The 21,176-nt window shown below is 34.6% G+C and overlaps 1 protein-coding gene across 2 annotated transcripts in view; it reads left to right on the forward strand.

Moving 5' to 3' along the window:
- The first annotated feature begins 2,940 nt into the window (after positions 1–2,940).
- The window catches only part of LOC141460065 (cholecystokinin receptor-like), a 202,046-nt gene continuing 183,810 nt past the window's right edge, over positions 2,941–21,176 (forward strand). For both annotated transcript variants that reach the window (XM_074139705.1, XM_074139708.1), the window contains exons 1-2: positions 2,941–3,197; positions 3,273–3,385. The gene's annotated coding sequence lies outside the window, so the exon portion shown is untranslated. The remainder of the gene's footprint in view (positions 3,198–3,272; positions 3,386–21,176) is intronic.

Here is a 21,176-nt window from a genome sequence, read left to right on the forward strand (position 1 = left end):
AAAAAAATGTGGAGTTTTTAAGTGGAGATCAAATTGGGTCAAATGCTCCATTTTTTTCATTTGTTTTTGCTTTTTTCCCCCACACGAATTCGCTTCACTAACGCACTCTACAATATTCCTGTCTTCAAGATTTTCTCTTCCGTAGGAGTAACTTCCTTTTGAAGGCTGAAACCTTGACTAACAGTCTTTCCTAAGGCACTACGCTGGTCGATAATTTGAGAAAATATTATTTTCCAGTTAGATTTTTAATCTATATATAATTAAGACAACTAGCCAGGCTGCGCTGAAGGCTCTTGTATCCTTCAGAATAACCTCTTCCCTGGTTTGGGAATGTAGGAAGGCCCTGGAACTACTGGCGCGGCACAACAAAGTTCGGCTGGAATGGGTGCCAGGTCATGTAGGGATTGAAGGGAATGAAAAAGCTGATCATCTGGCCGGGAATGGATCTAACACTCCTTTCATCGGTCCGGAGCCTGTCCTGGGGATCACCAGGGATTCAGTTCGTGCGGCTCTCAGAGATTGGATCTGGAGGGAGCACGAAAAGAACTGGGTGATGTGTCCTGGGGTTAAACACAGCAAGACTATGATGCCTTGGCTGTGTAAGCAAAGAACCAAAGAGACCTTGAAGCTTGGGTAGAAATCAGATTACTCTATTCACGGGGCAAGGTAGGTTCAGGAAGCATCTGCGTAATGTGGGGGCTTATAAGCTCGGCACCATTGTGCTGATTATGTCAGGAAGAAGAAGAAACGGCCTCTCACCTGCTGTTCGATTGCGTTACAATCGAGCGTTTGCGCTATGAAACCTTTGGAACGCTGAGGCCGAAGGAGATAGTAGCGCAAAAAGAACTAGTAGGGAAAGTCCTCAACCTCTTTAGGAGAGGAGGGTTCGCCTACTAGAACTAAGAAGGGGCTGGCACAATAAGCCTCTTGTGGCTGCGGTGCCATGGGGCGTAGGTCCCGTCCCATCTACTATCTAATCTAATCTAATATAAGTTACAACTAATTGAGACGATAAAATTTAGAAAAAACGTTGAATTAGCGTTAATTTTGCCCCAAAATTAAGAGTTAAATAAACGTAGAATTTACATGTATGAAGTAAATTGAAATATTTGGTATTTGGCAACCCTGTAGAGGGTGTAAAAGAAGGGCTGACCGTTAGGGGTAGCTAGAGGGTTGCAGGTAGTTAGAGACATTCCTTAGTTCAGTTGAGTTTAGTTTTGTCACTCTTTATGAAAGTTATGCTTTATGAATGTTATGCCTTATGAATTAAGAGAATAAACTATATTTAGGTTAATTTGTGTTTATTCAACCCTTATGAGTATTAAGTATATATTATTATCGTTTTATGTGTTTAGTTTTGAGTTATCTCCCATTTTTATTTCTATTTCATTTTTTTCATATTTTACAGAAGAAATAATAATCATTTTTGTTTTATCTATTTTGCACATTCATAAGAATAAATGATTACAATAGAATAAAAAAATAAATAAGAATAAAGTTCCTTCATAAGTATTTTACATATTTTATAGCAAGTTACCTTCCCTTGAAAATTACCTATTTGCTGTGGCATCGGTAGAATACGCTTGCTATACTTGGCTTAAATGCAAGATTATCTGGTAAAACAGCCTTTGACAGGGATTGTAGTGAAAACTAGACACATCTCTTGACGATTATGTTGAAAAAAAAGAACACAACTATGTTTTAAACAAACATATAAAAAACATGTTTTTGTATTTGTATATACATATTATATGTTTTAAAAATAGATCTCGATTATTTTGTTTTTCCACCGATTATTATAATTTTTTTATGCATTTTAGTTTGAAATTAGGCAAATGTTTAAATCAATAAATTGTGTAAATCAATAAATGTCAGTACGTAACTGTTTCAATACCTCCATTCAATATTTCAAGATAGATATAAGTTAAAAATTGAAATGTGTGGGTGTACTACCTACTTCCAGTCTAGCTGCGGGATGCATGAGTAATTCCTTTCACCAATATCTAGACAAGTGCCATTTGTATAGAAATACAATTTCAATAATGTTTCCAGCGTTGTCCTAAGTTTCTTCAACGAGGAATGGTTAGAGTTCTTGTAATTCAAAAACAAGAAGAACCAACAATGTACCAGAGAGTATTTACCTGATTTCATTTCACCACAAATAGAAAGTACACGTTAGAATTCTCTGGAGAATTCACTGTTACACTTAAATGGTCTGAAATGTTTTTTTTTGCTTACAGCGGCATTCCAAGAGAACATAACAAGTTTTTGCCTTTTTATAGTACTTTCCTATTTTGAGTTGTTCCCAACGGGCGAGCAATCACATATGAACTCTAATTTGATTGGGGCATGTGTGCTTTCAAAGTATCCCTCCTTAATCAACAGAAAAAATGTTCTACTACAGCTTGGAAATACAAAACAACAAAATCGTTTTCAGAGCTCAATGTATTTTCTTTCAGGTGTAAGCAGGTTTCTCTGTCTTTTGCTCCAAAGAACCTTGAGCAACCAAATAGGAATTGAATTACTGGCACAAATATAGGTTAAGTAAATAATAACAATGAATTATACTTAAAAAAATCAACTGGTGAGCCTTGTTAGTAACTGAAACAGTAAAAAATAAAATAAAAGACTTACGCTGATTTAATTCGAATCGTATTTGATTCCTAGCCAGTCTTTGACTTTCATCTAACATCGGAAGTTGAATAAACAGTTTGCTGAAAAGAATTCGACTTTAACTAAGTTTCTGTCTCACACTACACTACCAGAATATAAATCATATGCCTGGTACCAAGGATAAAATCTGCACCTAAGCATATTTTCAAAAGCAGAGACTTTTGTTGGATCTCTCTATTGCCGAATAATGCTGCCCGTAATCAGAAACATACTTTAAGAAGCGTCTGCAGAAACATATTGTTATCCGTCTGTTATAACCTCTTTAGCACCTCCCCAACTTTTCATTTATAAATTAGGTAACACATAATATTATTTTATTCCGGTCTGACTGTAATTTAGTATTAAACATTGGAAAGAAGTTTATGCAAAAAAAAAGAAGTGGATTAAAATTGATGTTAAAAAAATTGATAAAAACTCGAATCAGAATACTTTCCTCTATAAGTGTAAATAATATTTATGATGGATAGGAGTTGTGATATTTCTATATCTTCGGCTCTCATCTTATGTCCATCGAACCTAAAAAGGTTTGGTCAAGCATACATCTCTGTAAACCCCGTGTACAATGGAATTTTAGTAATTTTATTCTCAACTCTTTTTAGCATCTGCTTTGACTGAGGAAATATCTAGCCATAATTCTTAAAATAAGTCGTCTGTAAAAAATGGGTTTCCTACCATCCATTAAAAGAAGTGCTTTTGGAATACATTCATACAAGTAAGTTATTATTTAGAATACTTTTTTCTGAGATTGTCATAAAAATATTTCTTTACTTTTCAAGGCTTGACAAAGGAAAACGTTTATATTTATAACTTTAAGGACAATTCTTAAACGGTATGGTTGATCCCAATAACAATACATTTTTGAGTGCGTCTTGCGCTTAGAATTTATCCTGGCACTGCTACGATGTATGATAAAAATTTGGCTGTAGCAGACAGTGCAAAAAATATAGCTTTACGTGGATAGAAGAAACAGTACCAACACTGGCGAACGAGAGTATGGCACCGTGCCGTGTCTTAGGTGGTTGCATTATCAATACATTATCGTCCATCTAGCGACCCATACACCGAGGGTAGGCCATGGCCCGCCCTATAAACTTTCAAATATTCTCTCTTCTCATTTACAGGCGATTAGTAGAATAGAAATGGTAAGAAGTAATGCAAGTGATAAGGAAGGAAAAGTAGCTTATTAGAGATTAATAAGGTTGTGATAATCCTACAGGGTGATTAGCTGGAAGTAATTAGAGAAAACGGGAAAATGCAAAAATAAATATTATAGCCAGTTAAGCTGATTTAAACGCCTTAGAGAAGTGGATGAAGTATTTAATAATAATAAGTGATGATCAAGTGAACTAATAGTCAGTAAAAGCAATGCGCACTGATGCAGTATACAGGACAACGAAAAAACTGAAGGTAGTACAGAGGAATAATTTTATAAAAACTGTTTCCAAAAGATCTATAAAAGCGCTGTAATAAGACTGGCAGCATTGGGAAACTTAATTAGTTGTAAGATTGAATGTAAGAGTCAAAGGAAAGTTTAGGGTTTTTGTTGGTTTAAACGGATAAGAAAGAGGCCTCTTTTATTGGCCAAGGTCCTGCTCGTTAGGGCAACCGCCATATTTTAGATCGAGAATGTTGTGTTTCTTCAGCACAGAATTTAAAGAAATTTAATTTTACCTAATCTCTTAACCACAATAAAAAACCATGACCCAAAAAAATTTCAACTCTCAATATCTTCTCAAGTAATGGATCTGTACTCAAGAAAACTATAGCATACAACTCAGTAAAATAGAGTGTGTAAGAGCACAAAATTTCATACGATCCATTACTTGAGAAGATATTGAGTGTTGAAATTTTTTTGGGTCATGGTTTTGCTGTGAAATGGGGTCCTTATAACTCCCACTGTAAACAGTAGATTATTCGTATAAAAATTTGTGCTCTTACACACTCTGTTTTACTGAGTAGTATGCTATAGTTTTCTTGGGTACAGATCCATTAGTTGAGAAGATATTGAGGGTTGAAATTTTTTTGGGTCATGGTTTTGCTATGAAATGGGGCCCTTATATCTCCCACAGTAAACAACAGATTATTCGTATGAAATTTAGTGCTCTTACACACTCTCTTTTACTGAGTAGTTTGCTATAGTTTCCTTGAGTACAGATCCATTAGTTGAGAAGATATTGAGAGTTGAAATTTTTTTGGGTCATGGTTTTGCTGTGTAATGGGGCTCTTATAATTCCCACTGTAAACAACAGATTATTCGTATGAAATTTTGTGCTCTGACACACTCTGTTTTACAGAGTAGTATGCTATAGTTTTCTTGAGTACAGATCCATTAGTTGAGAAGATGTTGAGAGTTGAAATTTTTTTGGGTCATGGTTTTGCTGTGAAATTAGGCCCATATAATTCCCACTGTAAACAACAGATTATTCGTATGAAATTTTGTGCTCATACACGCAATGTTTTACTGTGCAGTATGCTATAGTTTTTTTGAGTACAGATCCATTACTTGAGAAGATATTGAGAGTTGAAATTTTTTTGAGTCATGGTTTTGCTGTGAAATCGGGCCTTTATAACTCCCATAGTAAACAACAGATTATTCGTATGAAATTTTGTGCTTTTACACGCTCTGTTTTACTGAATAGTATGCTATAGTTTTCTTGAGTACAGATCCATTAGTTGAGAAGTTATTGAGTGTTGAAATTTTTTTGGGTCATGGTTTTGCTGTGAAATAGGGGCCATATAACTCCCACTGTAAACAGTAGATTATTCGTATGAAATTTTGTGCTCTGACACACTCTGTTTTACTGAGTAGTATGCTATAGTTTTCTTGGGTACAGATCCATTAGTTGAGAAGATATTGAGGGTTGAAATTTTTTTGGGTCATGGTTTTGCTATGAAATGGGGCCCTTATATCTCCCACAGTAAACAACAGATTATTCGTATGAAATTTAGTGCTCTTACACACTCTGTTTTACTGAGTAGTTTGCTATAGTTTTCTTGAGTACAGATCCATTAGTTAAGAAGTTATTGAGTCTTGAAATTTTTTTGGGTCATGGTTTTGCTGTGAAATGGGGTCCTTATAACTCCCACTGTAAACAGTAGATTATTCGTATAAAAATTTGTGCTCTAACACACTCTGTTTTACTGAGTAGTATGCTATAGTTTTCTTGAGTACAGATCCATCAGTTGAGAAGATATTGAGAAATGAAATTTTTTTGGGTAATGGTTTTGCTATGAAATTAGGCTCTCATAATTCCCACTGTAAACAACAGATTATTCATATTAAATTTTGTGCTCTTACTCACACTGTTTTACTGAGTAGTATGCTATAGTTTTCTTGAGTACAGATCCATTAGTTGAGAAGATGTTGAGAGTTGAAATTTTTTTGGGTCATGGTTTTGCTGTGAAATTGGGCCCATATAATTCCCACTGTAAACAACTGATTATTCGTATAAAATTTAGTGCTCTTACACAATCTGTTTTACTGAGTAGTATGCTATAGTTTTCATGAGTACAGATCCATTAGTTGAGAAGATATTGAGAGTTGAAATTTTTTTGGGTCATGGTTTTGCTGTGAAATCGGGCCTTTATAACTCCCATAGTAAACAACAGATTATTCGTATGAAATTTTGCGCTTTTACACGCTCTGTTTTACTGAGTAGTATGCTATAGTTTTCTTGAGTACAGATCCATTAGTTGAGAAGATATTGAGTGTTGAAATTTTTTTTGGGTCATGGTTTTGCTGTGAAATGGGGTCCTTATAACTCCCACTGTAAACAGTAGATTATTCGTATGAAATTTTGTGCTCTGACACACTCTGTTTTACTGAGTAGTATGCTATAGTTTTCTTGGGTACAGATCCATTAGTTGAGAAGATATTGAGGGTTGAAATTTTTTTGGGTCATGGTTTTGCTATGAAATGGGGCCCTTATATCTCCCACAGTAAACAACAGATTATTCGTATGAAATTTAGTGCTCTTACACACTCTGTTTTACTGAGTAGTATGCTATAGTTTTCTTGAGTACAGATCCATCAGTTGAGAAGATATTGAGTGTTGAAATTTTTTTGGTTCATGGTTTTGCAGTGTAATGGGGCTCTTATAATTCCCACTGTATACAACAGATTATTCGTATGAAATTTTGTGCTCTGACACACTCTGTTTTACTGAGTAGTATGCTATAGTTTTCTTGAGTACAGATCCATTACTTGAGAAGATATTGAGAGTTGAATTTTTTATGGGTCATGGTTTTGCTGTGAAATCGGGCCTTTATAACTCCCATAGTAAACAACAGATTATTCGTATGAAATTTTGTGCTTTTACACGCTCTGTTTTACTGAGTAGTATGCTATAGTTTTCTTGAGTACAGATCCATTAGTTGAGAAGTTATTGAGTGTTGAAATTTTTTTGGGTCATGGTTTTGCTGTGAAATGGGGTCCTTATAACTCCCACTGTAAACAGTAGATTATTCGTATGAAATTTTGTGCTCTGACACACTCTGTTTTACTGAGTAGTATGCTATAGTTTTCTTGGGTACAGATCCATTAGTTGAGAAGATATTGAGGGTTGAAATTTTTTTGGGTCATGGTTTTGCTATGAAATGGGGCCCTTATATCTCCCACAGTAAACAACAGATTATTCGTATGAAATTTAGTGCTCTTACACACTCTGTTTTACTGAGTAGTATGCTATAGTTTTCTTGAGTACAGATCCATTACTTGAGAAGATATTGAGAGTTGAAATTTTTTTGGGTCATGGTTTTGCTGTGAAATCGGGCCTTTATAACTCCCATAGTAAACAACAGATTATTCGTATGAAATTTTGTGCTTTTACACGCTCTGTTTTACTGAGTAGTATGCTATAGTTTTCTTGAGTACAGATCCATTAGTTGAGAAGTTATTGAGTGTTGAAATTTTTTTGGGTCATGGTTTTGCTGTGAAATGGGGTCCTTATAACTCCCACTGTAAACAGTAGATTATTCGTATGAAATTTTGTGCTCTGACACACTCTGTTTTACTGAGTTTGTTTACTCTGCTATAGTTTTCTTGGGTACAGATCCATTAGTTGAGAAGATATTGAGGGTTGAAATTTTTTTGGGTCATGGTTTTGCTATGAAATGGGGCCCTTATATCTCCCACAGTAAACAACAGATTATTCGTATGAAATTTAGTGCTCTTACACACTCTGTTTTACTGAGTAGTTTGCTATAGTTTTCTTGAGTACAGATCCATTAGTTGAGAAGTTATTGAGTGTTGAAATTTTTTTGGGTCATGGTTTTGCTGTGAAATGGGGTCCTTATATCTCCCACTGTAAACAGTAGATTATTCGTATGAAATTTTGTGCTCTGACACACTCTGTTTTACTGAGTAGTATGCTATAGTTTTCTTGGGTACAGATCCATTAGTTGAGAAGATATTGAGGGTTGAAATTTTTTTGGGTCATGGTTTTGCTATGAAATGGGGCCCTTATATCTCCCACAGTAAACAACAGATTATTCGTATGAAATTTAGTGCTCTTACACACTCTGTTTTACTGAGTAGTATGCTATAGTTTTCTTGAGTACAGATCCATTAGTTGAGAAGATATTGAGAGTTGAAATTTTTTTGGGTCATGGTTTTGCTGTGTAATGGGGCTCTTATAATTCTCACTTTATACAACAGATTATTCGTATGAAATTTTGTGCTCTGAGACACTCTGTTTTACTGAGTAGTATGCTATAGTTTTCTTGAGTACAGATCCATTACTTGAGAAGATATTGAGAGTTGAAATTTTTTTGGGTCATGGTTTTGCTGTGTAATGGGGCTCTTATAATTCTCACTTTATACAACAGATTATTCGTATGAAATTTTGTGCTCTGAGACACTCTGTTTTACTGAGTAGTATGCTATAGTTTTCTTGAGTACAGATCCATTACTTGAGAAGATATTGAGAGTTGAAATTTTTTTGGGTCATGGTTTAGCTATGAAATCGGGCCTTTATAATTCCCACAGTAAACAACAGATTATTCGTATGAAATTTTGTTCTCTTACACAATCTGTTTTAATGTAGTATGCTATAGTTTTCTTGAGTACAGATCCATTACTTGAGAAGATATTGAGAGTTGAATTTTTTTTGGGTCATGGTTTTGCTGTGAAATCGGGCCTTTATAACTCCCATAGTAAACAACAGATTATTCGTATGAAATTTTGTGCTTTTACACGCTCTGTTTTACTGAGTAGTATGCTATAGTTTTCTTGAGTACAGATCCATTAGTTGAGAAGTTATTGAGTGTTGAAATTTTTTTGGGTCATGGTTTTGCTGTGAAATGGGGTCCTTATAACTCCCACTGTAAACAGTAGATTATTCGTATGAAATTTTGTGCTCTGAGACACTCTGTTTTACTGAGTAGTATGCTATAGTTTTCTTGGGTACAGATCCATTAGTTGAGAAGATATTGAGGGTTGAAATTTTTTTGGGTCATGGTTTTGCTATGAAATGGGGCCCTTATATCTCCCACAGTAAACAACAGATTATTCGTATGAAATTTAGTGCTCTTACACACTCTGTTTTACTGAGTAGTATGCTATAGTTTTCTTGAGTACAGATCCATTACTTGAGAAGATATTAAGAGTTGAAATTTTTTTGGGTCATGGTTTTGCAGTGTAATGGGGCTCTTATAATTCCCACTGTATACAACAGATTATTCGTATGAAATTTTGTGCTCTGACACACTCTGTTTTACTGAGTAGTATTCTATAGTTTTCTTGAGTACAGATCCATTAGTTGAGAAGATATTGAGAGTTGAAATTTTTTTGGGTCATGGTTTTGCTGTGTAATGGGGCTCTTATAATTCTCACTTTATACAACAGATTATTCGTATGAAATTTTGTGCTCTGAGACACTCTGTTTTACTGAGTAGTATGCTATAGTTTTCTTGAGTACAGATCCATTACTTGAGAAGATATTGAGAGTTGAAATTTTTTTGGGTCATGGTTTAGCTATGAAATCGGGCCTTTATAATTCCCACAGTAAACAACAGATTATTCGTATGAAATTTTGTTCTCTTACACAATCTGTTTTACTGAGTAGTATGCTATAGTTTTCTTGAGTACAGATCCATTACTTGAGAAGATATTGAGAGTTGAATTTTTTTTGGGTCATGGTTTTGCTGTGAAATCGGGCCTTTATAACTCCCATAGTAAACAACAGATTATTCGTATGAAATTTTGTGCTTTTACACGCTCTGTTTTACTGAGTAGTATGCTATAGTTTTCTTGAGTACAGATCCATTAGTTGAGAAGTTATTGAGTGTTGAAATTTTTTTGGGTCATGGTTTTGCTGTGAAATGGGGTCCTTATAACTCCCACTGTAAACAGTAGATTATTCGTATGAAATTTTGTGCTCTGACACACTCTGTTTTACTGAGTAGTATGCTATAGTTTTCTTGGGTACAGATCCATTAGTTGAGAAGATATTGAGGGTTGAAATTTTTTTGGGTCATGGTTTTGCTATGAAATGGGGCCCTTATATCTCCCACAGTAAACAACAGATTATTCGTATGAAATTTAGTGCTCTTACACACTCTGTTTTACTGAGTAGTTTGCTATAGTTTTCTTGAGTACAGATCCATTAGTTGAGAAGTTATTGAGTGTTGAAATTTTTTTGGGTCATGGTTTTGCTGTGAAATGGGGTCCTTATATCTCCCACTGTAAACAGTAGATTATTCGTATGAAATTTTGTGCTCTTACACACTCTGTTTTACTGAGTAGTATGCTATAGTTTTCTTGGGTACAGATCCATTAGTTGAGAAGATATTGAGGGTTGAAATTTTTTTGGGTCATGGTTTTGCTATGAAATGGGGCCCTTATATCTCCCACAGTAAACAACAGATTATTCGTATGAAATTTAGTGCTCTTACACACTCTGTTTTACTGAGTAGTATGCTATAGTTTTCATGAGTACAGATCCATCAGTTGAGAAGATATTGAGAGTTGAAATTTTTTTGGGTCATGGTTTTGCAGTGTAATGGGGATCTTATAATTCCCACTGTATACAACAGATTATTCGTATGAAATTTTGTGCTCTGACACACTCTGTTTTACTGAGTAGTATGCTATAGTTTTCTTGAGTACAGATCCATTAGTTGAGAAGATATTGAGAGTTGAAATTTTTTTGGGTCATGGTTTTGCTGTGTAATGGGGCTCTTATAATTCTCACTTTATACAACAGATTATTCGTATGAAATTTTGTGCTCTGAGACACTCTGTTTTACTGAGTAGTATGCTATAGTTTTCTTGAGTACAGATCCATTACTTGAGAAGATATTGAGAGTTGAAATTTTTTTGGGTCATGGTTTTGCTGTGTAATGGGGCTCTTATAATTCTCACTTTATACAACAGATTATTCGTATGAAATTTTGTGCTCTGAGACACTCTGTTTTACTGAGTAGTATGCTATAGTTTTCTTGAGTACAGATCCATTACTTGAGAAGATATTGAGAGTTGAAATTTTTTTGGGTCATGGTTTAGCTATGAAATCGGGCCTTTATAATTCCCACAGTAAACAACAGATTATTCGTATGAAATTTTGTTCTCTTACACAATCTGTTTTACTGTAGTATGCTATAGTTTTCTTGAGTACAGATCCATTACTTGAGAAGATATTGAGAGTTGAATTTTTTTTGGGTCATGGTTTTGCTGTGAAATCGGGCCTTTATAACTCCCATAGTAAACAACAGATTATTCGTATGAAATTTTGTGCTTTTACACGCTCTGTTTTACTGAGTAGTATGCTATAGTTTTCTTGAGTACAGATCCATTAGTTGAGAAGTTATTGAGTGTTGAAATTTTTTTGGGTCATGGTTTTGCTGTGAAATGGGGTCCTTATAACTCCCACTGTAAACAGTAGATTATTCGTATGAAATTTTGTGCTCTGAGACACTCTGTTTTACTGAGTAGTATGCTATAGTTTTCTTGGGTACAGATCCATTAGTTGAGAAGATATTGAGGGTTGAAATTTTTTTGGGTCATGGTTTTGCTATGAAATGGGGCCCTTATATCTCCCACAGTAAACAACAGATTATTCGTATGAAATTTAGTGCTCTTACACACTCTGTTTTACTGAGTAGTATGCTATAGTTTTCTTGAGTACAGATCCATTACTTGAGAAGATATTAAGAGTTGAAATTTTTTTGGGTCATGGTTTTGCAGTGTAATGGGGCTCTTATAATTCCCACTGTATACAACAGATTATTCGTATGAAATTTTGTGCTCTGACACACTCTGTTTTACTGAGTAGTATGCTATAGTTTTCTTGAGTACAGATCCATTAGTTGAGAAGATATTGAGAGTTGAAATTTTTTTGGGTCATGGTTTTGCTGTGTAATGGGGCTCTTATAATTCTCACTTTATACAACAGATTATTCGTATGAAATTTTGTGCTCTGAGACACTCTGTTTTACTGAGTAGTATGCTATAGTTTTCTTGAGTACAGATCCATTACTTGAGAAGATATTGAGAGTTGAAATTTTTTTGGGTCATGGTTTAGCTATGAAATCGGGCCTTTATAATTCCCACAGTAAACAACAGATTATTCGTATGAAATTTTGTTCTCTTACACAATCTGTTTTACTGAGTAGTATGCTATAGTTTTCTTGAGTACAGATCCATTACTTGAGAAGATATTGAGAGTTGAATTTTTTTTGGGTCATGGTTTTGCTGTGAAATCGGGCCTTTATAACTCCCATAGTAAACAACAGATTATTCGTATGAAATTTTGTGCTTTTACACGCTCTGTTTTACTGAGTAGTATGCTATAGTTTTCTTGAGTACAGATCCATTAGTTGAGAAGTTATTGAGTGTTGAAATTTTTTTGGGTCATGGTTTTGCTGTGAAATGGGGTCCTTATAACTCCCACTGTAAACAGTAGATTATTCGTATGAAATTTTGTGCTCTGACACACTCTGTTTTACTGAGTAGTATGCTATAGTTTTCTTGGGTACAGATCCATTAGTTGAGAAGATATTGAGGGTTGAAATTTTTTTGGGTCATGGTTTTGCTATGAAATGGGGCCCTTATATCTCCCACAGTAAACAACAGATTATTCGTATGAAATTTAGTGCTCTTACACACTCTGTTTTACTGAGTAGTTTGCTATAGTTTTCTTGAGTACAGATCCATTAGTTGAGAAGTTATTGAGTGTTGAAATTTTTTTGGGTCATGGTTTTGCTGTGAAATGGGGTCCTTATATCTCCCACTGTAAACAGTAGATTATTCGTATGAAATTTTGTGCTATGACACACTCTGTTTTACTGAGTAGTATGCTATAGTTTTCTTGGGTACAGATCCATTAGTTGAGAAGATATTGAGGGTTGAAATTTTTTTGGGTCATGGTTTTGCTATGAAATGGGGCCCTTATATCTCCCACAGTAAACAACAGATTATTCGTATGAAATTTAGTGCTCTTACACACTCTGTTTTACTGAGTAGTATGCTATAGTTTTCTTGAGTACAGATCCATCAGTTGAGAAGATATTGAGAGTTGAAATTTTTTTGGGTCATGGTTTTGCAGTGTAATGGGGCTCTTATAATTCCCACTGTATACAACAGATTATTCGTATGAAATTTTGTGCTCTGACACACTCTGTTTTACTGAGTAGTATGCTATAGTTTTCTTGAGTACAGATCCATTAGTTGAGAAGATATTGAGAGTTGAAATTTTTTTGGGTCATGGTTTTGCTGTGTAATGGGGCTCTTATAATTCTCACTTTATACAACAGATTATTCGTATGAAATTTTGTGCTCTGAGACACTCTGTTTTACTGAGTAGTATGCTATAGTTTTCTTGAGTACAGATCCATTACTTGAGAAGATATTGAGAGTTGAAATTTTTTTGGGTCATGGTTTTGCTGTGTAATGGGGCTCTTATAATTCTCACTTTATACAACAGATTATTCGTATGAAATTTTGTGCTCTGAGACACTCTGTTTTACTGAGTAGTATGCTATAGTTTTCTTGAGTACAGATCCATTACTTGAGAAGATATTGAGAGTTGAAATTTTTTTGGGTCATGGTTTAGCTATGAAATCGGGCCTTTATAATTCCCACAGTAAACAACAGATTATTCGTATGAAATTTTGTTCTCTTACACAATCTGTTTTACTGAGTAGTATGCTATAGTTTTCTTGAGTACAGATCCATTACTTGAGAAGATATTGAGAGTTGAATTTTTTTTGGGTCATGGTTTTGCTGTGAAATCGGGCCTTTATAACTCCCATAGTAAACAACAGATTATTCGTATGAAATTTTGTGCTTTTACACGCTCTGTTTTACTGAGTAGTATGCTATAGTTTTCTTGAGTACAGATCCATTAGTTGAGAAGTTATTGAGTGTTGAAATTTTTTTGGGTCATGGTTTTGCTGTGAAATGGGGTCCTTATAACTCCCACTGTAAACAGTAGATTATTCGTATGAAATTTTGTGCTCTGACACACTCTGTTTTACTGAGTAGTATGCTATAGTTTTCTTGGGTACAGATCCATTAGTTGAGAAGATATTGAGGGTTGAAATTTTTTTGGGTCATGGTTTTGCTATGAAATGGGGCCCTTATATCTCCCACAGTAAACAACAGATTATTCGTATGAAATTTAGTGCTCTTACACACTCTGTTTTACTGAGTAGTATGCTATAGTTTTCTTGAGTACAGATCCATTACTTGAGAAGATATTGAGAGTTGAAATTTTTTTGGGTCATGGTTTTGCTGTGAAATCGGGCCTTTATAACTCCCATAGTAAACAACAGATTATTCGTATGAAATTTTGTGCTTTTACACGCTCTGTTTTACTGAGTAGTATGCTATAGTTTTCTTGAGTACAGATCCATTAGTTGAGAAGTTATTGAGTGTTGAAATTTTTTTTGGGTCATGGTTTTGCTGTGAAATGGGGTCCTTATAACTCCCACTGTAAACAGTAGATTATTCGTATGAAATTTTGTGCTCTGACACACTCTGTTTTACTGAGTAGTATGCTATAGTTTTCTTGGGTACAGATCCATTAGTTGAGAAGATATTGAGGGTTGAAATTTTTTTGGGTCATGGTTTTGCTATGAAATGGGGCCCTTATATCTCCCACAGTAAACAACAGATTATTCGTATGAAATTTAGTGCTCTTACACACTCTGTTTTACTGAGTAGTTTGCTATAGTTTTCTTGAGTACAGATCCATTAGTTGAGAAGTTATTGAGTGTTGAAATTTTTTTGGGTCATGGTTTTGCTGTGAAATGGGGTCCTTATATCTCCCACTGTAAACAGTAGATTATTCGTATGAAATTTTGTGCTCTGACACACTCTGTTTTACTGAGTAGTATGCTATAGTTTTCTTGGGTACAGATCCATTAGTTGAGAAGATATTGAGGGTTGAAATTTTTTTGGGTCATGGTTTTGCTATGAAATGGGGCCCTTATATCTCCCACAGTAAACAACAGATTATTCGTATGAAATTTAGTGCTCTTACACACTCTGTTTTACTGAGTAGTATGCTATAGTTTTCTTGAGTACAGATCCATCAGTTGAGAAGATATTGAGAGTTGAAATTTTTTTGGGTCATGGTTTTGCAGTGTAATGGGGCTCTTATAATTCCCACTGTATACAACAGATTATTCGTATGAAATTTTGTGCTCTGACACACTCTGTTTTACTGAGTAGTATGCTATAGTTTTCTTGAGTACAGATCCATTAGTTGAGAAGATATTGAGAGTTGAAATTTTTTTGGGTCATGGTTTTGCTGTGTAATGGGGCTCTTATAATTCTCACTTTATACAACAGATTATTCGTATGAAATTTTGTGCTCTGAGACACTCTGTTTTACTGAGTAGTATGCTATAGTTTTCTTGAGTACAGATCCATTACTTGAGAAGATATTGAGAGTTGAAATTTTTTTGGGTCATGGTTTAGCTATGAAATCGGGCCTTTATAATTCCCACAGTAAACAACAGATTATTCGTATGAAATTTTGTTCTCTTACACAATCTGTTTTACTGAGTAGAATGCTATAGTTTTCTTGAGTACAGATCCATTACTTGAGAAGATATTGAGAGTTGAAATTTTTTTGGGTCATGGTTTTGCTGTGAAATCGGGCCTTTATAACTCCCATAGTAAACAACAGATTATTCGTATGAAATTTTGTGCTTTTACACGCTCTGTTTTACTGAGTAGTATGCTATAGTTTTCTTGAGTACAGATCCATTAGTTGAGAAGTTATTGAGTGTTGAAATTTTTTTGGGTCATGGTTTTGCTGTGAAATGGGGTCCTTATAACTCCCACTGTAAACAGTAGATTATTCGTATGAAATTTTGTGCTCTGACACACTCTGTTTTACTGAGTAGTATGCTATAGTTTTCTTGGGTACAGATCCATTAGTTGAGAAGATATTGAGGGTTGAAATTTTTTTGGGTCATGGGTTTGCTATGAAATGGGGCCCTTATATCTCCCACAGTAAACAACAGATTATTCGTATGAAATTTAGTGCTCTTACACACTCTGTTTTACTGAGTAGTATGCTATAGTTTTCTTGAGTACAGATCCATTACTTGAGAAGATATTGAGAGTTGAAATTTTTTTGGGTCATGGTTTTGCTGTGAAATCGGGCCTTTATAACTCCCATAGTAAACAACAGATTATTCGTATGAAATTTTGTGCTTTTACACGCTCTGTTTTACTGAGTAGTGTGCTATAGTTTTCTTGAGTACAGATCCATTAGTTGAGAAGTTATTGAGTGTTGAAATTTTTTTGGGTCATGGTTTTGCTGTGAAATGGGGTCCTTATAACTCCCACTGTAAACAGTAGATTATTCGTATGAAATTTTGTGCTCTGACACACTCTGTTTTACTGAGTAGTATGCTATAGTTTTCTTGGGTACAGATCCATTAGTTGAGAAGATATTGAGGGTTGAAATTTTTTTGGGTCATGGTTTTGCTATGAAATGGGGCCCTTATATCTCCCACAGTAAACAACAGATTATTCGTATGAAATTTAGTGCTCTTACACACTCTGTTTTACTGAGTAGTTTGCTATAGTTTTCTTGAGTACAGATCCATTAGTTGAGAAGTTATTGAGTGTTGAAATTTTTTTGGGTCATGGTTTTGCTGTGAAATGGGGTCCTTATATCTCCCACTGTAAACAGTAGATTATTCGTATAAAAATTTGTGCTCTAACACACTCTGTTTTACTGAGTAGTATGCTATAGTTTTCTTGAGTACAGATCCATCAGTTGAGAAGATATTGAGAGTTGAAATTTTTTTGGGTCATGGTTTTGCTGTGAAATTAGGCCCATATAATTCCAATGTAAACAACAGATTATTCGTATGAAATTTTGTGCTCATACACGCAATGTTTTACTGTGCAGTATGCTATAGTTTTTTTGAGTACAGATCCATTACTTGAGAAGATATTGAGAGTTGAAATTTTTTTGGGTCATGGTTTTGCTGTGAAATCGGGCCTTTATAACTCCCATAGTAAACAACAGATTATTCGTATGAAATTTTGTGCTTTTACACGCTCTGTTTTACTGAGTAGTATGCTATAGTTTTCTTGGGTACAGATCCATTAGTTGAGAAGATATTGAGGGTTGAAATTTTTTTGGGTCATGGTTTTGCTATGAAATGGGGCCCTTATATCTCCCACAGTAAACAACAGATTATTCGTATGAAATTTAGTGTTCTTACACACTCTCTTTTACTGAGTAGTTTGCTATAGTTTCCTTGAGTACAGATCCATTAGTTGAGAAGATATTGAGAGTTGAAATTTTTTTGGGTCATGGCTTTGCTGTGTAATAGGGCTCTTATAATTCCCACTGTAAACAACAGATTATTCGTATGAAATTTTGTGCTCTGACACACTCTGTTTTACAGAGTAGTATGCTATAGTTTTCTTGAGTACAGATCCATTATTTGAGAAGATGTTGAGAGTTGAAATTTTTTTGGGTCATGGTTTTGCTGTCAAATGGGGTCCTTATAACTCCCACTGTAAACAGTAGATTATTCGTATAAAAATTTGTGCTCTTACACACTCTGTTTTACTGTGTAGTATGCTATAGTTTTCTTGAGTACAGATCCATTAGTTGAGAAGATATTGAGAGTTGAAATTTTTTTGGGTCATGGTATTGCTGTGAAATCGGGCGTTTATAACTCCCACTGTAAACAGTAGATTATTCGTATAAAAATTTGTGCTCTTACACACTCTGTTTTACTGAGTAGTATGCTATAGTTTTCTTGAGTACAGATCCATTAGTTGAGAAGTTATTAAGTGTTGAAATTTTTTTGGGTCATGGTTTTGCTGTGAAATGGGGTCCTTATAACTCCCACTGTAAACAGTAGATTATTCGTATAAAAATTTGTGCTCTTACACACTCTGTTTTACTGAGTAGTATGCTATAGTTTTCTTGAGTACAGATCCATTAGTTGAGAAGATATTGAGAGTTGAAATTTTTTTGGGTCATGGTTTTGCTGTGTAATGGGGCTCTTATAATTCTCACTGTATACAACAGATTATTCGTATGAAATTTTGTGCTCTGAGACACTCTGTTTTACTGAGTAGTATGCTATAGTTTTCTTGAGTACAGATCCATTAGTTGAGAAGATGTTGAGAGTTGAAATTTTTTTGGGTCATGGTTTTGCTGTAAAATTGTGCCCATATAATTCCCACTGTAAACAACAGATTATTCGTATGAAATTTTGTGCTCTTACACAATCTGTTTTACTGAGTAGTATGCTATAGTTTTCTTGAGTACAGATCCATTACTTGAGAAGATATTGAGAGTTGAATTTTTTTTGGGTCATGGTTTAGCTGTGAAATCGGGCCTTTATAATTCCCACAGTAAACAACAGATTATTCGTATGAAATTTTGTGCTCTTACACAATCTGTTTTACTGAGTAGTATGCTATAGTTTTCTTGAGTACAGATCCATTACTTGAGAAGATATTGAGAGTTGAAATTTTTTTGGGTCATGGTTTTGCTGTGAAATCGGGCCTTTATAACTCCCATAGTAAACAACAGATTATTCGTATGAAATTTTGTGCTTTTACACGCTCTGTTTTACTGAGTAGTATGCTATAGTTTTCTTGAGTACAGATCCATTAGTTGAGAAGTTATTGAGTGTTGAAATTTTTTTGGGTCATGGTTTTGCTGTGAAATGGGGTCCTTATAACTCCCACTGTAAACAGTAGATTATTCGTATGAAATTTTGTGCTCTGACACACTCTGTTTTACTGAGTAGTATGCTATAGTTTTCTTGGGTACAGATCCATTAGTTGAGAAGATATTGAGGGTTGAAATTTTTTTGGGTCATGGTTTTGCTATGAAATGGGGCCCTTATATCTCCCACAGTAAACAACAGATTATTCGTATGAAATTTAGTGCTCTTACACACTCTGTTTTACTTAGTAGTATGCTATAGTTTTCATGAGTACAGATCCATTAGTTGAGAAGATGTTGAGAGTTGAAATTTTTTTGGGTCATGGTTTTGCTGTGAAATTGGGCCCATATAATTCCCACTGTAAACAACAGATTATTCGTATGAAATTTTGTGCTCATACACGCAATGTTTTACTGTGCAGTATGCTATAGTTTTTTTGAGTACAGATCCATTACTTGAGAAGATATTGAGAGTTGAAATTTTTTTGGGTCATGGTATTGCTGTGAAATCGGGCCTTTATAACTCCCATAGTAAACAACAGATTATTCGTATGAAATTTTGTGCTCTGAGACACTCTGTTTTACTGAGTAGTATGCTATAGTTTTCTTGAGTACAGATCCATTATTTGAGAAGATGTTGAGAGTTGAAATTTTTTTGGGTCATGGTTTTGCTGTGAAATTAGGCCCATATAATTCCCACTGTAAACAACAGATTATTCGTATGAAATTTTGTGCTCATACACGCAATGTTTTACTGTGCAGTATGCTATAGTTTTTTTGAGTACAGATCCATTACTTGAGAAGATATTAAGAGTTGAAATTATTTTGGGTCATGGTATTGCTGTGAAATCCGGCCTTTATAACTCCCAATATAAACAACAGATTATTCGTATGAAATTTTGTGCATTTACACGCTCTGTTTTACTGAGTAGTATGCTATAGTTTTCTTGAGTACAGATCCATTAGTTGAGAAGTTATTGAGTGTTGAAATTTTTTTGGGTCATGGTTTTGCTGTCAAATGGGGTCCTTATAACTCCCACTGTAAACAGTAGATTATTCGTATAAAAATTTGTGGTCTTACACACTCTGTTTTACTGTGTAGTATGCTATAGTTTTCTTGAGTACAGATCCATTAGTTGAGAAGATATTGAGAGTTGAAATTTTTTTGGGTCATGGTATTGCTGTGAAATCGGGCGTTTATAACTCCCACTGTAAAGAGTAGATTATTCGTATAAAAATTTGTGCTCTTACACACTCTGTTTTACTGAGTAGTATGCTATAGTTTTCTTGAGTACAGATCCATTAGTTGTTAAGATATTGAGAGTTGAAATTTTTTTGAGTCATGGTATTGCTGTGAAATCGGGCGTTTATAACTCCCATAGTAAACAACAGATTATTCGTATGAAATTTTGTGCTTTTACACGCTCTGTTTTACTGAGTAGTATGCTATAGTTTTCTTGAGTACAGATCCATTAGTTGAGAAGTTATTAAGTGTTGAAATTTTTTTGGGTCATGGTTTTGCTGTGAAATGGGGTCCTTATAACTCCCACTGTAAACAGTAGATTATTCGTATAAAAATTTGTGCTCTTACACACTCAGTTTTACTGAGTAGTATGCTATAGTTTTCTTGAGTACAGATCCATTAGTTGAGAAGATATTGAGAGTTGAAATTTTTTTGGGTCATGGTATTGCTGTGAAATCCGGCCTTTATAACTCCCATAGTAAACAACAGATTATTCGTATGAAATTTTGTGCTTTTACACGCTCTGTTTTACTGAGTAGTATGCTATAGTTTTCTTGAGTACAGATCCATTAGTTGAGAAGTTATTGAGTGTTGAAATTTTTTTGGGTCATGGTTTTGCTGTCAAATGGGGTCCTTATAACTCCCACTGTAAACAGTAGATTATTCGTATAAAAATTTGTGCTCTTACACACTCTGTTTTGCTGTGTAGTATGCTATAGTTTTCTTGAGTACAGATCCATTAGTTGAGAAGATATTGAGAGTTGAAATTTTTTTGGGTCATGGTATTGCTGTGAAATCGGGCGTTTATAACTCCCACTGTAAACAGTAGATTATTCGTATAAAAATTTGTGCTCTTACACACTCTGTTTTACTGAGTAGTATGCTATAGTTTTCTTGAGTACAGATCCATTAGTTGATAAGATATTGAGAGTTGAAATTTTTTTGGGTCATGGTATTGCTGTGAAATCGGGCGTTTATAACTCCCATAGTAAACAACAGATTATTCGTATGAAATTTTGTGCTTTTACACGCTATGTTTTACTGAGTAGTATGCTATAGTTTTCTTGAGTACAGATCCATTAGTTGAGAAGTTATTGAGT

Source organism: Rhodnius prolixus, unplaced genomic scaffold, assembly GCF_049639745.1.
Source record: "Rhodnius prolixus isolate KJV_2025 unplaced genomic scaffold, Rpr scaffold_6, whole genome shotgun sequence".
NCBI classification, from domain to species: domain Eukaryota; kingdom Metazoa; phylum Arthropoda; class Insecta; order Hemiptera; family Reduviidae; genus Rhodnius; species Rhodnius prolixus.